General features: G+C 41.4%; 45 pseudogenes; all 45 read right to left on the reverse strand.

Annotated features, from left to right (window-relative positions):
* Positions 1 to 171: 171 nt before the first annotated feature.
* On the reverse strand, positions 172 to 290 carry LOC137913436 (5S ribosomal RNA; annotated as a pseudogene).
* A 196-nt stretch (positions 291 to 486) lies between these two features.
* LOC137913316 (5S ribosomal RNA) lies at positions 487 to 605 on the reverse strand (annotated as a pseudogene).
* Positions 606 to 800: 195 nt separating this feature from the next.
* Positions 801 to 919, reverse strand: LOC137913493 (5S ribosomal RNA; annotated as a pseudogene).
* Positions 920 to 1114: 195 nt separating this feature from the next.
* Positions 1115 to 1233, reverse strand: LOC137913469 (5S ribosomal RNA; annotated as a pseudogene).
* A 511-nt stretch (positions 1234 to 1744) lies between these two features.
* Positions 1745 to 1863, reverse strand: LOC137913050 (5S ribosomal RNA; annotated as a pseudogene).
* A 196-nt stretch (positions 1864 to 2059) lies between these two features.
* On the reverse strand, positions 2060 to 2178 carry LOC137913196 (5S ribosomal RNA; annotated as a pseudogene).
* Positions 2179 to 2373: 195 nt separating this feature from the next.
* LOC137913380 (5S ribosomal RNA) lies at positions 2374 to 2492 on the reverse strand (annotated as a pseudogene).
* A 511-nt stretch (positions 2493 to 3003) lies between these two features.
* Positions 3004 to 3122, reverse strand: LOC137913123 (5S ribosomal RNA; annotated as a pseudogene).
* Positions 3123 to 3318: 196 nt separating this feature from the next.
* LOC137913197 (5S ribosomal RNA) lies at positions 3319 to 3437 on the reverse strand (annotated as a pseudogene).
* A 196-nt stretch (positions 3438 to 3633) lies between these two features.
* Positions 3634 to 3752, reverse strand: LOC137913361 (5S ribosomal RNA; annotated as a pseudogene).
* A 196-nt stretch (positions 3753 to 3948) lies between these two features.
* Positions 3949 to 4067, reverse strand: LOC137913528 (5S ribosomal RNA; annotated as a pseudogene).
* Positions 4068 to 4262: 195 nt separating this feature from the next.
* LOC137913072 (5S ribosomal RNA) lies at positions 4263 to 4381 on the reverse strand (annotated as a pseudogene).
* Positions 4382 to 4577: 196 nt separating this feature from the next.
* On the reverse strand, positions 4578 to 4696 carry LOC137913215 (5S ribosomal RNA; annotated as a pseudogene).
* A 195-nt stretch (positions 4697 to 4891) lies between these two features.
* LOC137913416 (5S ribosomal RNA) lies at positions 4892 to 5010 on the reverse strand (annotated as a pseudogene).
* A 196-nt stretch (positions 5011 to 5206) lies between these two features.
* Positions 5207 to 5325, reverse strand: LOC137913456 (5S ribosomal RNA; annotated as a pseudogene).
* Positions 5326 to 5522: 197 nt separating this feature from the next.
* On the reverse strand, positions 5523 to 5641 carry LOC137913407 (5S ribosomal RNA; annotated as a pseudogene).
* Positions 5642 to 5837: 196 nt separating this feature from the next.
* On the reverse strand, positions 5838 to 5956 carry LOC137913348 (5S ribosomal RNA; annotated as a pseudogene).
* Positions 5957 to 6466: 510 nt separating this feature from the next.
* LOC137913457 (5S ribosomal RNA) lies at positions 6467 to 6585 on the reverse strand (annotated as a pseudogene).
* Positions 6586 to 6781: 196 nt separating this feature from the next.
* LOC137913168 (5S ribosomal RNA) lies at positions 6782 to 6900 on the reverse strand (annotated as a pseudogene).
* Positions 6901 to 7096: 196 nt separating this feature from the next.
* LOC137913458 (5S ribosomal RNA) lies at positions 7097 to 7215 on the reverse strand (annotated as a pseudogene).
* Positions 7216 to 7411: 196 nt separating this feature from the next.
* Positions 7412 to 7530, reverse strand: LOC137913370 (5S ribosomal RNA; annotated as a pseudogene).
* A 197-nt stretch (positions 7531 to 7727) lies between these two features.
* Positions 7728 to 7846, reverse strand: LOC137913384 (5S ribosomal RNA; annotated as a pseudogene).
* Positions 7847 to 8042: 196 nt separating this feature from the next.
* LOC137913477 (5S ribosomal RNA) lies at positions 8043 to 8161 on the reverse strand (annotated as a pseudogene).
* Positions 8162 to 8357: 196 nt separating this feature from the next.
* LOC137913301 (5S ribosomal RNA) lies at positions 8358 to 8476 on the reverse strand (annotated as a pseudogene).
* A 196-nt stretch (positions 8477 to 8672) lies between these two features.
* Positions 8673 to 8791, reverse strand: LOC137913110 (5S ribosomal RNA; annotated as a pseudogene).
* A 195-nt stretch (positions 8792 to 8986) lies between these two features.
* On the reverse strand, positions 8987 to 9105 carry LOC137913067 (5S ribosomal RNA; annotated as a pseudogene).
* Positions 9106 to 9302: 197 nt separating this feature from the next.
* Positions 9303 to 9421, reverse strand: LOC137913438 (5S ribosomal RNA; annotated as a pseudogene).
* Positions 9422 to 9617: 196 nt separating this feature from the next.
* On the reverse strand, positions 9618 to 9736 carry LOC137913318 (5S ribosomal RNA; annotated as a pseudogene).
* Positions 9737 to 9931: 195 nt separating this feature from the next.
* Positions 9932 to 10050, reverse strand: LOC137913494 (5S ribosomal RNA; annotated as a pseudogene).
* A 195-nt stretch (positions 10051 to 10245) lies between these two features.
* LOC137913333 (5S ribosomal RNA) lies at positions 10246 to 10364 on the reverse strand (annotated as a pseudogene).
* A 511-nt stretch (positions 10365 to 10875) lies between these two features.
* On the reverse strand, positions 10876 to 10994 carry LOC137913175 (5S ribosomal RNA; annotated as a pseudogene).
* Positions 10995 to 11190: 196 nt separating this feature from the next.
* On the reverse strand, positions 11191 to 11309 carry LOC137913199 (5S ribosomal RNA; annotated as a pseudogene).
* A 195-nt stretch (positions 11310 to 11504) lies between these two features.
* Positions 11505 to 11623, reverse strand: LOC137913334 (5S ribosomal RNA; annotated as a pseudogene).
* A 511-nt stretch (positions 11624 to 12134) lies between these two features.
* On the reverse strand, positions 12135 to 12253 carry LOC137913203 (5S ribosomal RNA; annotated as a pseudogene).
* Positions 12254 to 12449: 196 nt separating this feature from the next.
* On the reverse strand, positions 12450 to 12568 carry LOC137913243 (5S ribosomal RNA; annotated as a pseudogene).
* Positions 12569 to 12763: 195 nt separating this feature from the next.
* LOC137913248 (5S ribosomal RNA) lies at positions 12764 to 12882 on the reverse strand (annotated as a pseudogene).
* A 196-nt stretch (positions 12883 to 13078) lies between these two features.
* On the reverse strand, positions 13079 to 13197 carry LOC137913216 (5S ribosomal RNA; annotated as a pseudogene).
* Positions 13198 to 13707: 510 nt separating this feature from the next.
* LOC137913244 (5S ribosomal RNA) lies at positions 13708 to 13826 on the reverse strand (annotated as a pseudogene).
* Positions 13827 to 14021: 195 nt separating this feature from the next.
* LOC137913249 (5S ribosomal RNA) lies at positions 14022 to 14140 on the reverse strand (annotated as a pseudogene).
* Positions 14141 to 14336: 196 nt separating this feature from the next.
* LOC137913217 (5S ribosomal RNA) lies at positions 14337 to 14455 on the reverse strand (annotated as a pseudogene).
* A 510-nt stretch (positions 14456 to 14965) lies between these two features.
* Positions 14966 to 15084, reverse strand: LOC137913417 (5S ribosomal RNA; annotated as a pseudogene).
* Positions 15085 to 15280: 196 nt separating this feature from the next.
* Positions 15281 to 15399, reverse strand: LOC137913459 (5S ribosomal RNA; annotated as a pseudogene).
* Positions 15400 to 15595: 196 nt separating this feature from the next.
* Positions 15596 to 15714, reverse strand: LOC137913245 (5S ribosomal RNA; annotated as a pseudogene).
* Positions 15715 to 15909: 195 nt separating this feature from the next.
* LOC137913250 (5S ribosomal RNA) lies at positions 15910 to 16028 on the reverse strand (annotated as a pseudogene).
* Positions 16029 to 16224: 196 nt separating this feature from the next.
* Positions 16225 to 16343, reverse strand: LOC137913218 (5S ribosomal RNA; annotated as a pseudogene).
* Between the last annotated feature and the right edge of the window lie 119 nt (positions 16344 to 16462).

The following is a 16462-nucleotide window of genomic DNA, read 5'->3' on the forward strand; positions in this document are numbered from 1 at the left end:
TATATAGATTTGTCACAATTTTCAACAACTTCAGCAACAAAAGGCAACTTTCTTCAACCAGACAACGAAAACAAATTTTTATACAATCAGTCGTCAAGCCCTGAATTCCATGATCGCATTCATCCCAGGTAGATTTTTTTTCTTTAAATCCAAAATTCTGACCAATGTAAAGGCTCACAGCACCCAGTATTCCAGGTGAGTCCCCTGCACACGCACTAACCAGGCCCATGCCTGCTTGGCTTCCAAGATCTGACGAGATTGGGCACTCCCAGGTCGGTATGGCCGTGAGCTGAACTACCGTATAGAAAACATGGTATTTATAGATTTATCACAATTTTAAACAACTTCAGCAACAAAGGCGACTTTTTTTAACCAGACAACTAAAACACATTTTTATACAATCAGTCGTCAAGCCCTGAATTCCATGATCGCATTCATCCCAGGTAGATTTTTTTTCTTTAAATCCAAAATTCTGACCAATTTAAAAGCTCACAGCACCCGGTACTCCAAGTGAGTCTCCTGCACACGTACTAACCAGGCCCATGCCTGCTTGGCTTCCAAGATCTGACGAGATTGGGCACTCCCAGGTCGGCATGGCCATGAGCTGAACGACTGTATAGAAAACATGGTATTTATAGATTTATCACAATTTTAAACAACTTCAGCAACAAAGGCATCTTTCTTTAACCAGACAACTAAAACACATTCTTATACAATCAGTCGTCAAGTCCTGAATTCCATGATCGCATTCATCCCAGGTAGATTTTTTTCTTTAAATTCAAAATTCTGACCAATTTAAAAGCTCACAGCACCCGGTATTCCAAGTGAGTCTCCTGCACACGTACTAACCAGGCCCGTGCCTGCTTGGCTTCCAAGATCCAATGAGATCACACACTCCCAGGCAGGTATGGCCATGAGCTGGAGTACAGTATAGAAAACATAGTATATATAGATTTGTCACAATTTTAAACAACTTCAGCAACAAAGGCAACTTTCTTTAACCAGACAACTAAAACACATTTTTATACAATCAGTCGTCAAGTCCTGAATTCCATGATCGCATTCATCCCAGGTAGATTTTTTTCTTTAAATTCAAAATTCTGACCAATTTAAAAGCTCACGGCACCTGGTATTCCAAGTGAGTCTCCTGCACACATACTAACCAGGCCCATGCCTGCTTGGCCTCCAAGAGCTGACGAGATTGGGCACTCCCAGGTAGGTATGGCCGTGAGCTGGAGTACGGCATAGAAAACATAGTATATATAGATTTGTCACAATTTTAAACAACTTCAGCAACAAAGGCAACTTTCTTTAACCAGACAACTAAAACACATTTTTCTACAATCAGTCGGCAAGTCCTGAATTCCATGATCGCATTCATCCCAGGTAGATGTTTTTTCTTCAAATCCAAAATTCTGACCCATTTAAAAGCTCACAGCACCCAGCATTCCAAGTGAGTCTACTGCACACATACTAACCAGGCCCGTGCCTGCTTGGCCTCCAAGATCTGACGAGATTGGGCACTCCCAGGTAGGTATGGCCGTGAGCTGGAGTACGGCATAGAAAACATAGTATATATAGATTTGTCACAATTTTAAACAACTTCAGCAACAAAGGCAACTTTCTTTAACCAGACAACTAAAACACATTTTTCTACAATCAGTCGTCAAGTCCTGAATTCCATGATCGCATTCATCCCAGGTAGATTTTTTTTCTTTAAATCCAAAATTCTGACCAATTTAAAAGCTCACAGCACCCAGTATTCCAAGTGAGTCTCCTGCACACGTACTAACCAGGCCCATGCCTGCTTGGCTTCCAAGATCCGATGAGATTGGGCACTCCCAGGCAGGTATGGCCGTGAGCCGGAGTACAGCATAGAAAACATAGTATATATAGATTTGTCACAATTTTAAACAACTTCAGCAACAAATGCAACTTTCTTTAACCAGACAACTAAAACACATTTTTCTACAATCAGTCGTCAAGTCCTGAATTCCATGATCGCATTCATCCCAGGTAGATTTTTTTTCTTTAAATCCAAAATTCTGACCAATTTAAAAGCTCACAGCACCTGGTATTCCAAGCGAGTCTCCTGCAAACGTACTAACCAGGCCCATGCCTGCTTGGCCCCCAAGATCCGATGAGATTGGGCACTCCCAGGCAGGTATGGCCGTGAGCCGGAGTACAGCATAGAAAACATAGTATATATAGATTTGTCACAATTTTAAACAACTTCAGCAACAAAGGCAACTTTCTTTAACCAGACAACTAAAACACATTTTTATACAATCAGTCGTCAAGTCCTGAATTCCATGATCGCATTCATCCCAGGTAGATTTTTTTCTTTAAATTCAAAATTCCGACCAATTTAAAAGCTCACGGCACCTGGTATTCCAAGTGAGTCTCCTGCACACATACTAACCAGGCCCATGCCTGCTTGGCCTCCAAGATCTGACGAGATTGGGCACTCCCAGGTAGGTATGGCCGCGAGCTGGAGTACGGCATAGAAAACATAGTATATATAGATTTGTCACAATTTTAAACAACTTCAGCAACAAAGGCAACTTTCTTTAACCAGACAACTAAAACACATTTTTCTACAATCAGTCGGCAAGTCCTGAATTCCATGATCGCATTCATCCCAGGTAGATTTTTTTTCTTCAAATCCAAAATTCTGACCCATTTAAAAGCTCACAGCACCCAGCATTCCAAGTGAGTCTACTGCACACATACTAACCAGGCCCGTGCCTGCTTGGCCTCCAAGATCTGACGAGATTGGGCACTCCCAGGTAGGTATGGCCGTGAGCTGGAGTACGGCATAGAAAACATAGTATATATAGATTTGTCACAATTTTAAACAACTTCAGCAACAAAGGCAACTTTCTTTAACCAGACAACTAAAACACATTTTTCTACAATCAGTCGTCAAGTCCTGAATTCCATGATCGCATTCATCCCAGGTAGATTTTTTTTCTTTAAATCCAAAATTCTGACCAATTTAAAAGCTCACAGCACCCAGTATTCCAAGTGAGTCTCCTGCACACGTACTAACCAGGCCCGTGCCTGCTTGGCTTCCAAGATCCGATGAGATTGGGCACTCCCAGGCAGGTATGGCCGTGAGCCGGAGTACAGTATAGAAAACATAGTATATATAGATTTGTCACAATTTTAAACAACTTCAGCAACAAATGCAACTTTCTTTAACCAGACAACTAAAACACATTTTTCTACAATCAGTCGTCAAGTCCTGAATTCCATGATCGCATTCATCCCAGGTAGATTTTTTTTCTTTAAATCCAAAATTCTGACCAATTTAAAAGCTCACAGCACCTGGTATTCCAAGCGAGTCTCCTGCAAACGTACTAACCAGGCCCATGCCTGCTTGGCCCCCAAGATCCGATGAGATTGGGCACTCCCAGGCAGGTATGGCCGTGAGCCGGAGTACAGCATAGAAAACATAGTATATATAGATTTGTCACAATTTTAAACAACTTCAGCAACAAATGCAACTTTCTTTAACCAGACAACTAAAACACATTTTTCTACAATCAGTCGTCAAGTCCTGAATTCCATGATCGCATTCATCCCAGGTAGATTTTTTTTCTTTAAATCCAAAATTCTGACCAATTTAAAAGCTCACAGCACCTGGTATTCCAAGTGAGTCTCCTGCAAACGTACTAACCAGGCCCATGCCTGCTTGGCCCCCAAGATCTGACGAGATTGGGCACTCCCAGGTAGGTATGGCCGTGAGCTGGAGTACGGCATAGAAAACATAGTATATATAGATTTGTCACAATTTTAAACAACTTCAGCAACAAAGGCAACTTTCTTTAACCAGACAACTAAAACACATTTTTCTACAATCAGTCGTCAAGTCCTGAATTCCATGATCGCATTCATCCCAGGTAGATTTTTTTTCTTTAAATCCAAAATTCTGACCAATTTAAAAGCTCACAGCACCCAGTATTCCAAGTGAGTCTCCTGCACACATACTAACCAGGCCCATGCCTGCTTGGCTTCCAAGATCTGACAAGATTGGGCACTCCCAGGTCGGTATGGCCGCGAGCTGAACGACTGTATAGAAAACATGGTATTTATAGATTTATCACAATTTTAAACAACTTCAGCAACAAAGGCAACTTTCTTTAACCAGACAACTAAAACACATTCTTATACAATCAGTCGTCAAGTCCTGAATTCCATGATTGCATTCATCCCAGGTAGATTTTTTTCTTTAAATTCAAAATTCTGACCAATTTAAAAGTTCACAGCACCTGGTATTCCAAGTGAGTCTCCTGCACATGTACTAACCAGGCCCGTGCCTGCTTGGCTTCCAAGATCCGATGAGATTGGGCACTCCCAGGCAGGTATGGCCGTGAGCTGGAGTACAGCATAGAAAACATAGTATATATAGATTTGTCACAATTTTAAACAACTCCAGCAACAAATGCAACTTTCTTTAACCAGACAACTAAAACACATTTTTCTACAATCAGTCGTCAAGTCCTGAATTCCATGATCGAATTCATCCCAGGTAGATTTTTTTTCTTTAAATCCAAAATTCTGACCAATTTAAAAGCTCACAGCACCCAGTATTCCAAGTGAGTCTCCTGCACACATACTAACCAGGCCCGTGCCTGCTTGGCTTCCAAGATCTGATGAGATTGGGCACTCCCAGGCAGGTATGGCCATGAGCTGGAGTGCAGTATAGAAAACATAGTATATATAGATTTGTCACAATTTTAAACAACTTCAGCAACAAAGGCAACTTTCTTTAACCAGACAACTAAAACACATTTTTATACAATCAGTCGTCAAGTCCTGAATTCCATGATCGCATTCATCCCAGCTAGATTTTTTTCTTTAAATTCAAAATTCTGACCAATTTAAAAGCTCACAGCACCTGGTATTCCAAGTGAGTCTCCTGCACACGTACTAACCAGGCCCATGCCTGCTTGGCCTGCAAGATCTGACGAGATTGGGCACTCCCAGGTAGGTATGGCCGTGAGCTGGAGTACGGCATAGAAAACATAGTATATATAGATTTGTCACAATTTTAAACAACTTCAGCAACAAAGGCAACTTTCTTTAACCAGACAACTAAAACACATTTTTCTACAATCAGTCGTCAAGTCCTGAATTCCATGATCGCATTCATCCCAGGTAGATTTTTTTTCTTTAAATCCAAAATTCTGACCAATTTAAAAGCTCACAGCACCTGGTATTCCAAGTGAGTCTCCTGCACATGTACTAACCAGGCCCATGCCTGCTTGGCCCCCAAGATCTGACGAGATTGGGCACTCCCGGGTAGGTATGGCCGTGAGCTGGAGTACCGCATAGAAAACATAGTATATATAGATTTGTCACAATTTTCAACAACTTCAGCAACAAAAGGCAACTTTCTTTAACCAGACAACTAAAACAAATTTTTATACAATCAGTTGTCAAGCCCTGAATTCCATGATCGCATTCATCCCAGGTAGATTTTTCTTCTTTAAATCCAAAATTCTGACCAATTTAAAAGCTCACAGCACCCAGTATTCCAAGTGCGTCTCCTGCACACGTACTAACCAGGCCCGTGCCTGCTTGGCTTCCAAGATCTGACGAGATTGGGCACTCCCAGGTCGGTATGGCCGTGAGCTGAACGACTGTACAGAAAACATGGTATTTATAGATTTATCACAATTTTAAACAACTTCAGCAACAAAGGCGACTTTCTTTAACCAGACAACTAAAACACATTCTTATACAATCAGTCGTCAAGTCCTGAATTCCATGATCGCATTCATCCCAGGTAGATTTTTTTTCTTTAAATCCAAAATTCTGACCAATTTAAAAGCTCACAGCACCCAGTATTCCAAGTGAGTCTCCTGCACACATACTAACCAGGCCCGTGCCTGCTTGGCTTCCAAGATCTGATGAGATTGGGCACTCCCAGGCAGGTACGGCCATGAGCTGGAGTGCAGTATAGAAAACATAGTATATATAGATTTGTCACAATTTTAAACAACTTCAGCAACAAAGGCAACTTTCTTTAACCAGACAACTAAAACACATTTTTATACAATCAGTCATCAAGTCCTGAATTCCATGATCGCATTCATCCCAGGTAGATTTTTTTCTTTAAATTCAAAATTCTGACCAATTTAAAAGCTCACAGCACCTGGTATTCCAAGTGAGTCTCCTGCACACGTACTAACCAGGCCCATGCCTGCTCGGCCTGCAAGATCTGACGAGATTGGGCACTCCCAGGTAGGTATGGCCGTGAGCTGGAGTACGGCTTAGAAAACATAGTATATATAGATTTGTCACAATTTTAAACAACTTCAGCAACAAAGGCAACTTTCTTTAACCAGACAACTAAAACACATTTTTCTACAATCAGTCGTCAAGTCCTGAATTCCATGATTGCATTCATCCCAGGTAGATTTTTTTTCTTTAAATCCAAAATTCTGACCAATTTAAAAGCTCACAGCACCTGGTATTCCAAGTGAGTCTCCTGCACATGTACTAACCAGGCCCATGCCTGCTTGGCCCCCAAGATCTGACGAGATTGGGCACTCCCGGGTAGGTATGGCCGTGAGCTGGAGTACGGCATAGAAAACATAGTATATATAGATTTGTCACAATTTTAAACAACTTCAGCAACAAAGGCAACTTTCTTTAACCAGACAACTAAAACACATTTTTCTACAATCAGTCGTCAAGTCCTGAATTCCATGATCGCATTCATCCCAGGTAGATTTTTTTTCTTTAAATCCAAAATTCTGACCAATTTAAAAGCTCACAGCACCCAGTATTCCAAGTGAGTCTCCTGCACATGTACTAACCAGGCCCGTGCCTGCTTGGCTTCCAAGATCCGACGAGATTGGGCACTCCCAGGCAGGTATGGCCGTGAGCCGGAGTGCAGTATAGAAAACATAGTATATATAGATTTGTCACAATTTTAAACAACTTCAGCAACAAATGCAACTTTCTTTAACCAGACAACTAAAACACATTTTTCTACAATCAGTCGTCAAGTCCTGAATTCCATGATCGCATTCATCCCAGGTAGATTTTTTTTCTTTAAATCCAAAATTCTGACCAATTTAAAAGCTCACAGCACCTGGTATTCCAAGTGAGTCTCCTGCACATGTACTAACCAGGCCCATGCCTGCTTGGCCCCCAAGATCTGACGAGATTGGGCACTCCCGGGTAGGTATGGCCGTGAGCTGGAGTACGGCATAGAAAACATAGTATATATAGATTTGTCACAATTTTAAACAACTTCAGCAACAAAGGCAACTTTCTTTAACCAGACAACTAAAACACATTTTTCTACAATCAGTTGTCAAGTCCTGAATTCCATGATCGCATTCATCCCAGGTAGATTTTTTTTCTTTAAATCCAAAATTCTGACCAATTTAAAAGCTCGCAGCACCCAGTATTCCAAGCGAGTCTCCTGCACACATACTAACCAGGCCCGTGCCTGCTTGGCTTCCAAGATCTGATGAGATTGGGCACTCCCAGGCAGGTATGGCCATGAGCTGGAGTGCAGCATAGAAAACATAGTATATATAGATTTGTCACAATTTTCAACAACTTCAGCAACAAAAGGCAACTTTCTTCAACCAGACAACTAAAACAAATTTTTATACAATCAGTCGTCAAGCCCTGAATTCCATGATCGCATTCATCCCAGGTAGATTTTTTTTCTTTAAATCCAAAATTCTGACCAATGTAAAGGCTCACAGCACCCAGTATTCCAGGTGAGTCCCCTGCACACGCACTAACCAGGCCCATGCCTGCTTGGCTTCCAAGATCTGATGAGATTGGGCACTCCCAGGTCGGTATGGCCGTGAGCTGAACTACCGTATAGAAAACATGGTATTTATAGATTTATCACAATTTTAAACAACTTCAGCAACAAAGGCGACTTTTTTTAACCAGACAACTAAAACACATTTTTATACAATCAGTCGTCAAGCCCTGAATTCCATGATCGCATTCATCCCAGGTAGATTTTTTTTCTTTAAATCCAAAATTCTGACCAATTTAAAAGCTCACAGCACCCGGTACTCCAAGTGAGTCTCCTGCACACGTACTAACCAGGCCCATGCCTGCTTGGCTTCCAAGATCCGACGAGATTGGGCACTCCCAGGTCAGCATGGCCATGAGCTGAACGACTGTATAGAAAACATGGTATTTATAGATTTATCACAATTTTAAACAACTTCAGCAACAAAGGCATCTTTCTTTAACCAGACAACTAAAACACATTCTTATACAATCAGTCGTCAAGTCCTGAATTCCATGATCGCATTCATCCCAGGTAGATTTTTTTTCTTCAAATCCAAAATTCTGACCCATTTAAAAGCTCACAGCACCCAGCATTCCAAGTGAGTCTCCTGCACACATACTAACCAGGCCCGTGCCTGCTTGGCTTCCAAGATCTGATGAGATTGGGCACTCCCAGGCAGGTATGGCCATGAGCCAGAGCACAGTATAGAAAACATAGTATATATAGATTTGTCACAATTTTAAACAACTTCAGCAACAAATGCAACTTTCTTTAACCAGACAACTAAAACACATTTTTCTACAATCAGTCGTCAAGTCCTTAATTCCATGATCGCATTCATCCCAGGTAGATTTTTTTTCTTTAAATCCAAAATTCTCACCAATTTAAAAGCTCACAGCACCCAGTATTCCAAGTGAGTCTCCTGCACACGTACTAACCAGGCCCGTGCCTGCTTGGCTTCCGAGATCTGATGAGATCGGGCACTCCCAGGCAGGTATTGCCATGAGCTGGAGTACAGTATAGAAAACATAGTATATATAGATTTGTCACAATTTTAAACAACTTCAGCAACAAAGGCAACTTTCTTTAACCAGACAACTAAAACACATTTTTATACAATCAGTCGTCAAGTCCTGAATTCCATGATCGCATTCATCCCAGGTAGATTTTTTTCTTTAAATTCAAAATTCTGACCAATTTAAAAGCTCACAGCACCTGGTATTCCAAGTGAGTCTCCTGCACACGTACTAACCAGGCCCGTGCCCGCTTGGCTTCCAAGATCCGATGAGATTGGGCACTCCCAGGCAGGTATGGCCGCGAGCTGGAGCACAGCATAGAAAACATAGTATATATAGATTTGTCACAATTTTCAACAACTTCAGCAACAAAAGGCAACTTTCTTCAACCAGACAACGAAAACAAATTTTTATACAATCAGTCGTCAAGCCCTGAATTCCATGATCGCATTCATCCCAGGTAGATTTTTTTTCTTTAAATCCAAAATTCTGACCAATGTAAAGGCTCACAGCACCCAGTATTCCAGGTGAGTCCCCTGCACACGCACTAACCAGGCCCATGCCTGCTTGGCTTCCAAGATCTGACGAGATTGGGCACTCCCAGGTCGGTATGGCCGTGAGCTGAACTACCGTATAGAAAACATGGTATTTATAGATTTATCACAATTTTAAACAACTTCAGCAACAAAGGCGACTTTTTTTAACCAGACAACTAAAACACATTTTTATACAATCAGTCGTCAAGCCCTGAATTCCATGATCGCATTCATCCCAGGTAGATTTTTTTTCTTTAAATCCAAAATTCTGACCAATTTAAAAGCTCACAGCACCCGGTACTCCAAGTGAGTCTCCTGCACACGTACTAACCAGGCCCATGCCTGCTTGGCTTCCAAGATCTGACGAGATTGGGCACTCCCAGGTCGGCATGGCCATGAGCTGAACGACTGTATAGAAAACATGGTATTTATAGATTTATCACAATTTTAAACAACTTCAGCAACAAAGGCATCTTTCTTTAACCAGACAACTAAAACACATTCTTATACAATCAGTCATCAAGTCCTGAATTCCATGATCGCATTCATCCCAGGTAGATTTTTTTCTTTAAATTCAAAATTCTGACCAATTTAAAAGCTCACAGCACCCGGTATTCCAAGTGAGTCTCCTGCACACGTACTAACCAGGCCCGTGCCTGCTTGGCTTCCAAGATCCAATGAGATCACACACTCCCAGGCAGGTATGGCCATGAGCTGGAGTACAGTATAGAAAACATAGTATATATAGATTTGTCACAATTTTAAACAACTTCAGCAACAAAGGCAACTTTCTTTAACCAGACAACTAAAACACATTTTTATACAATCAGTCGTCAAGTCCTGAATTCCATGATCGCATTCATCCCAGGTAGATTTTTTTCTTTAAATTCAAAATTCTGACCAATTTAAAAGCTCACGGCACCTGGTATTCCAAGTGAGTCTCCTGCACACATACTAACCAGGCCCATGCCTGCTTGGCCTCCAAGATCTGACGAGATTGGGCACTCCCAGGTAGGTATGGCCGTGAGCTGGAGTACGGCATAGAAAACATAGTATATATAGATTTGTCACAATTTTAAACAACTTCAGCAACAAAGGCAACTTTCTTTAACCAGACAACTAAAACACATTTTTCTACAATCAGTCGGCAAGTCCTGAATTCCATGATCGCATTCATCCCAGGTAGATTTTTTTTCTTCAAATCCAAAATTCTGACCCATTTAAAAGCTCACAGCACCCAGCATTCCAAGTGAGTCTACTGCACACATACTAACCAGGCCCGTGCCTGCTTGGCCTCCAAGATCTGACGAGATTGGGCACTCCCAGGTAGGTATGGCCGTGAGCTGGAGTACGGCATAGAAAACATAGTATATATAGATTTGTCACAATTTTAAACAACTTCAGCAACAAAGGCAACTTTCTTTAACCAGACAACTAAAACACATTTTTCTACAATCAGTCGTCAAGTCCTGAATTCCATGATCGCATTCATCCCAGGTAGATTTTTTTTCTTTAAATCCAAAATTCTGACCAATTTAAAAGCTCACAGCACCCAGTATTCCAAGTGAGTCTCCTGCACACGTACTAACCAGGCCCGTGCCTGCTTGACTTCCAAGATCCGATGAGATTGGGCACTCCCAGGCAGGTACGGCCGTGAGCCGGAGTACAGTATAGAAAACATAGTATATATAGATTTGTCACAATTTTAAACAACTTCAGCAACAAATGCAACTTTCTTTAACCAGACAACTAAAACACATTTTTCTACAATCAGTCGTCAAGTCCTGAATTCCATGATCGCATTCATCCCAGGTAGATTTTTTTTCTTTAAATCCAAAATTCTGACCAATTTAAAAGCTCACAGCACCTGGTATTCCAAGCGAGTCTCCTGCAAACGTACTAACCAGGCCCATGCCTGCTTGGCCCCCAAGATCCGATGAGATTGGGCACTCCCAGGCAGGTATGGCCGTGAGCCGGAGTACAGCATAGAAAACATAGTATATATAGATTTGTCACAATTTTAAACTACTTCAGCAACAAAGGCAACTTTCTTTAACCAGACAACTAAAACACATTTTTATACAATCAGTCGTCAAGTCCTGAATTCCATGATCGCATTCATCCCAGGTAGATTTTTTTCTTTAAATTCAAAATTCTGACCAATTTAAAAGCTCACGGCACCTGGTATTCCAAGTGAGTCTCCTGCACACATACTAACCAGGCCCATGCCTGCTTGGCCTCCAAGATCTGACGAGATTGGGCACTCCCAGGTAGGTATGGCCGTGAGCTGGAGTACGGCATAGAAAACATAGTATATATAGATTTGTCACAATTTTAAACAACTTCAGCAACAAAGGCAACTTTCTTTAACCAGACAACTAAAACACATTTTTCTACAATCAGTCGGCAAGTCCTGAATTCCATGATCGCATTCATCCCAGGTAGATTTTTTTTCTTCAAATCCAAAATTCTGACCCATTTAAAAGCTCACAGCACCCAGCATTCCAAGTGAGTCTACTGCACACATACTAACCAGGCCCGTGCCTGCTTGGCCTCCAAGATCTGACGAGATTGGGCACTCCCAGGTAGGTATGGCCGTGAGCTGGAGTACGGCATAGAAAACATAGTATATATAGATTTGTCACAATTTTAAACAACTTCAGCAACAAAGGCAACTTTCTTTAACCAGACAACTAAAACACATTTTTCTACAATCAGTCGTCAAGTCCTGAATTCCATGATCGCATTCATCCCAGGTAGATTTTTTTTCTTTAAATCCAAAATTCTGACCAATTTAAAAGCTCACAGCACCCAGTATTCCAAGTGAGTCTCCTGCACACGTACTAACCAGGCCCGTGCCTGCTTGGCTTCCAAGACCCGATGAGATTGGGCACTCCCAGGCAGGTATGGCCGTGAGCCGGAGTACAGTATAGAAAACATAGTATATATAGATTTGTCACAATTTTAAACAACTTCAGCAACAAAGGCAACTTTCTTTAACCAGACAACTAAAACACATTTTTCTACAATCAGTCGTCAAGTCCTGAATTCCATGATCGCATTCATCCCAGGTAGATTTTTTTTCTTTAAATCCAAAATTCTGACCAATTTAAAAGCTCACAGCACCCAGTATTCCAAGTGAGTCCCCTGCACACATACTAACCAGGCCCGTGCCTGCTTGGCTTCCAAGATCTGATGAGATTGGGCACTCCCAGGCAGGTATGGCCATGAGCTGGAGTACAGTATAGAAAACATAGTATATATAGATTTGTCACAATTTTAAACAACTTCAGCAACAAAGGCAACTTTCTTTAACCAGACAACTAAAACACATTTTTCTACAATCAGTCGTCAAGTCCTGAATTCCATGATCGCATTCATCCCAGGTAGATTTTTTTCTTTAAATTCAAAATTCTGACCAATTTAAAAGCTCACAGCACCTGGTATTCCAAGTGAGTCTCCTGCACATGTGCTAACCAGGCCCGTGCCTGCTTGGCTTCCAAGATCCGACGAGATTGGGCACTCCCAGGCAGGTATGGCCGTGAGCCGGAGTGCAGTATAGAAAACATAGTATATATAGATTTGTCACAATTTTAAACAACTTCAGCAACAAATGCAACTTTCTTTAGCCAGACAACTAAAACACATTTTTCTACAATCAGTCGTCAAGTCCTGAATTCCATGATCGCATTCATCCCAGGTAGATTTTTTTTCTTTAAATCCAAAATTCTGACCAATTTAAAAGCTCACAGCACCCAGTATTCCAAGTGAGTCTCCTGCACACATACTAACCAGGCCCGTGCCTGCTTGGCTTCCAAGATCTGATGAGATTGGGCACTCCCAGGCAGGTATGGCCATGAGCTGGAGTACAGTATAGAAAACATAGTATATATAGATTTGTCACAATTTTAAACAACTTCAGCAACAAATGCAACTTTCTTTAACCAGACAACTAAAACACATTTTTCTACAATCAGTCGTCAAGTCCTGAATTCCATGATCGCATTCATCCCAGGTAGATTTTTTTTCTTTAAATCTAAAATTCTGACCAATTTAAGAGCTCGCAGCACCCAGTATTCCAAGTGAGTCTCCTGCACATGTGCAAACCAGGCCCGTGCCTGCTTGGCTTCCAAGATCCGATGAGATTGGGCACTCCCAGGCAGGTATGGCCATGAGCTGGAGTGCAGCATAGAAAACATAGTATATATAGATTTGTCACAATTTTAAACAACTTCAGCAACAAAGGCAACTTTCTTTTACCAGACAACTAAAACACATTTTTATACAATCAGTCGTCAAGTCCTGAATTCCATGATCGCATTCATCCCAGGTAGATTTTTTTCTTTAAATCCAAAATTCTGACCAATTTAAAAGCTCACAGCACCCAGTATTCCAAGTGAGTCCCCTGCACACATACTAACCAGGCCCGTGCCTGCTTGGCTTCCAAGATCTGATGAGATTGGGCACTCCCAGGCAGGTATGGCCATGAGCTGGAGTACAGTATAGAAAACATAGTATATATAGATTTGTCACAATTTTAAACAACTTCAGCAACAAAGGCAACTTTCTTTAACCAGACAACTAAAACACATTTTTCTACAATCAGTCGTCAAGTCCTGAATTCCATGATCGCATTCATCCCAGGTAGATTTTTTTCTTTAAATTCAAAATTCTGACCAATTTAAAAGCTCACAGCACCTGGTATTCCAAGTGAGTCTCCTGCACATGTGCTAACCAGGCCCGTGCCTGCTTGGCTTCCAAGATCCGACGAGATTGGGCACTCCCAGGCAGGTATGGCCGTGAGCCGGAGTGCAGTATAGAAAACATAGTATATATAGATTTGTCACAATTTTAAACAACTTCAGCAACAAATGCAACTTTCTTTAGCCAGACAACTAAAACACATTTTTCTACAATCAGTCGTCAAGTCCTGAATTCCATGATCGCATTCATCCCAGGTAGATTTTTTTTCTTTAAATCCAAAATTCTGACCAATTTAAAAGCTCACAGCACCCAGTATTCCAAGTGAGTCTCCTGCACACATACTAACCAGGCCCGTGCCTGCTTGGCTTCCAAGATCTGATGAGATTGGGCACTCCCAGGCAGGTATGGCCATGAGCTGGAGTACAGTATAGAAAACATAGTATATATAGATTTGTCACAATTTTAAACAACTTCAGCAACAAATGCAACTTTCTTTAACCAGACAACTAAAACACATTTTTCTACAATCAGTCGTCAAGTCCTGAATTCCATGATCGCATTCATCCCAGGTAGATTTTTTTTCTTTAAATCTAAAATTCTGACCAATTTAAGAGCTCGCAGCACCCAGTATTCCAAGTGAGTCTCCTGCACATGTGCAAACCAGGCCCGTGCCTGCTTGGCTTCCAAGATCCGATGAGATTGGGCACTCCCAGGCAGGTATGGCCATGAGCTGGAGTGCAGCATAGAAAACATAGTATATATAGATTTGTCACAATTTTAAACAACTTCAGCAACAAAGGCAACTTTCTTTTACCAGACAACTAAAACACATTTTTATACAATCAGTCGTCAAGTCCTGAATTCCATGATCGCATTCATCCCAGGTAGATTTTTTTCTTTAAATTCAAAATTCTGACCAATTTAAAAGCTCACAGCACCTGGTATTCCAAGTGAGTCTCCTGCACACGTACTAACCAGGCCCATGCCTGCTTGGCCTGCAAGATCTGACGAGATTGGGCACTCCCAGGTAGGTATGGCCGTGAGCTGGAGTACGGCATAGAAAACATAGTATATATAGATTTGTCACAATTTTAAACAACTTCAGCAACAAAGGCAACTTTCTTTAACCAGACAACTAAAACACATTTTTCTACAATCAGTCGTCAAGTCCTGAATTCCATGATCGCATTCATCCCAGGTAGATTTTTTTTCTTTAAATCCAAAATTCTGACCAATTTAAAAGCTCACAGCACCTGGTATTCCAAGTGAGTCTCCTGCACATGTACTAACCAGGCCCATGCCTGCTTGGCCCCCAAGATCTGACGAGATTGGGCACTCCCGGGTAGGTATGGCCGTGAGCTGGAGTACGGCATAGAAAACATAGTATATATAGATTTGTCACAATTTTAAACAACTTCAGCAACAAAGGCAACTTTCTTTAACCAGACAACTAAAACACATTTTTCTACAATCAGTCGTCAAGTCCTGAATTCCATGATCGCATTCATCCCAGGTAGATTTTTTTTCTTTAAATCCAAAATTCTGACCAATTTAAAAGCTCACAGCACCCAGTATTCCAAGTGAGTCCCCTGCACACATACTAACCAGGCCCGTGCCTGCTTGGCTTCCAAGATCTGATGAGATTGGGCACTCCCAGGCAGGTATGGCCATGAGCTGGAGTACAGTATAGAAAACATAGTATATATAGATTTGTCACAATTTTAAACAACTTCAGCAACAAAGGCAACTTTCTTTAACCAGACAACTAAAACACATTTTTCTACAATCAGTCGTCAAGTCCTGAATTCCATGATCGCATTCATCCCAGGTAGATTTTTTTCTTTAAATTCAAAATTCTGACCAATTTAAAAGCTCACAGCACCTGGTATTCCAAGTGAGTCTCCTGCACATGTGCTAACCAGGCCCGTGCCTGCTTGGCTTCCAAGATCCGACGAGATTGGGCACTCCCAGGCAGGTATGGCCGTGAGCCGGAGTGCAGTATAGAAAACATAGTATATATAGATTTGTCACAATTTTAAACAACTTCAGCAACAAATGCAACTTTCTTTAGCCAGACAACTAAAACACATTTTTCTACAATCAGTCGTCAAGTCCTGAATTCCATGATCGCATTCATCCCAGGTAGATTTTTTTTCTTTAAATCCAAAATTCTGACCAATTTAAAAGCTCACAGCACCCAGTATTCCAAGTGAGTCTCCTGCACACATACTAACCAGGCCCGTGCCTGCTTGGCTTCCAAGATCTGATGAGATTGGGCACTCCCAGGCAGGTATGGCCATGAGCTGGAGTACAGTATAGAAAACATAGTATATATAGATTTGTCACAATTTTAAACAACTTCAGCAACAAATGCAACTTTCTTTAACCAGACAACTAAAACACATTTTTCTACAATCAGTCGT

The sequence above is a fragment of the Brachionichthys hirsutus genome, unplaced genomic scaffold (assembly GCF_040956055.1).
Source record: "Brachionichthys hirsutus isolate HB-005 unplaced genomic scaffold, CSIRO-AGI_Bhir_v1 contig_259, whole genome shotgun sequence".
Taxonomy (NCBI): domain Eukaryota; kingdom Metazoa; phylum Chordata; class Actinopteri; order Lophiiformes; family Brachionichthyidae; genus Brachionichthys; species Brachionichthys hirsutus.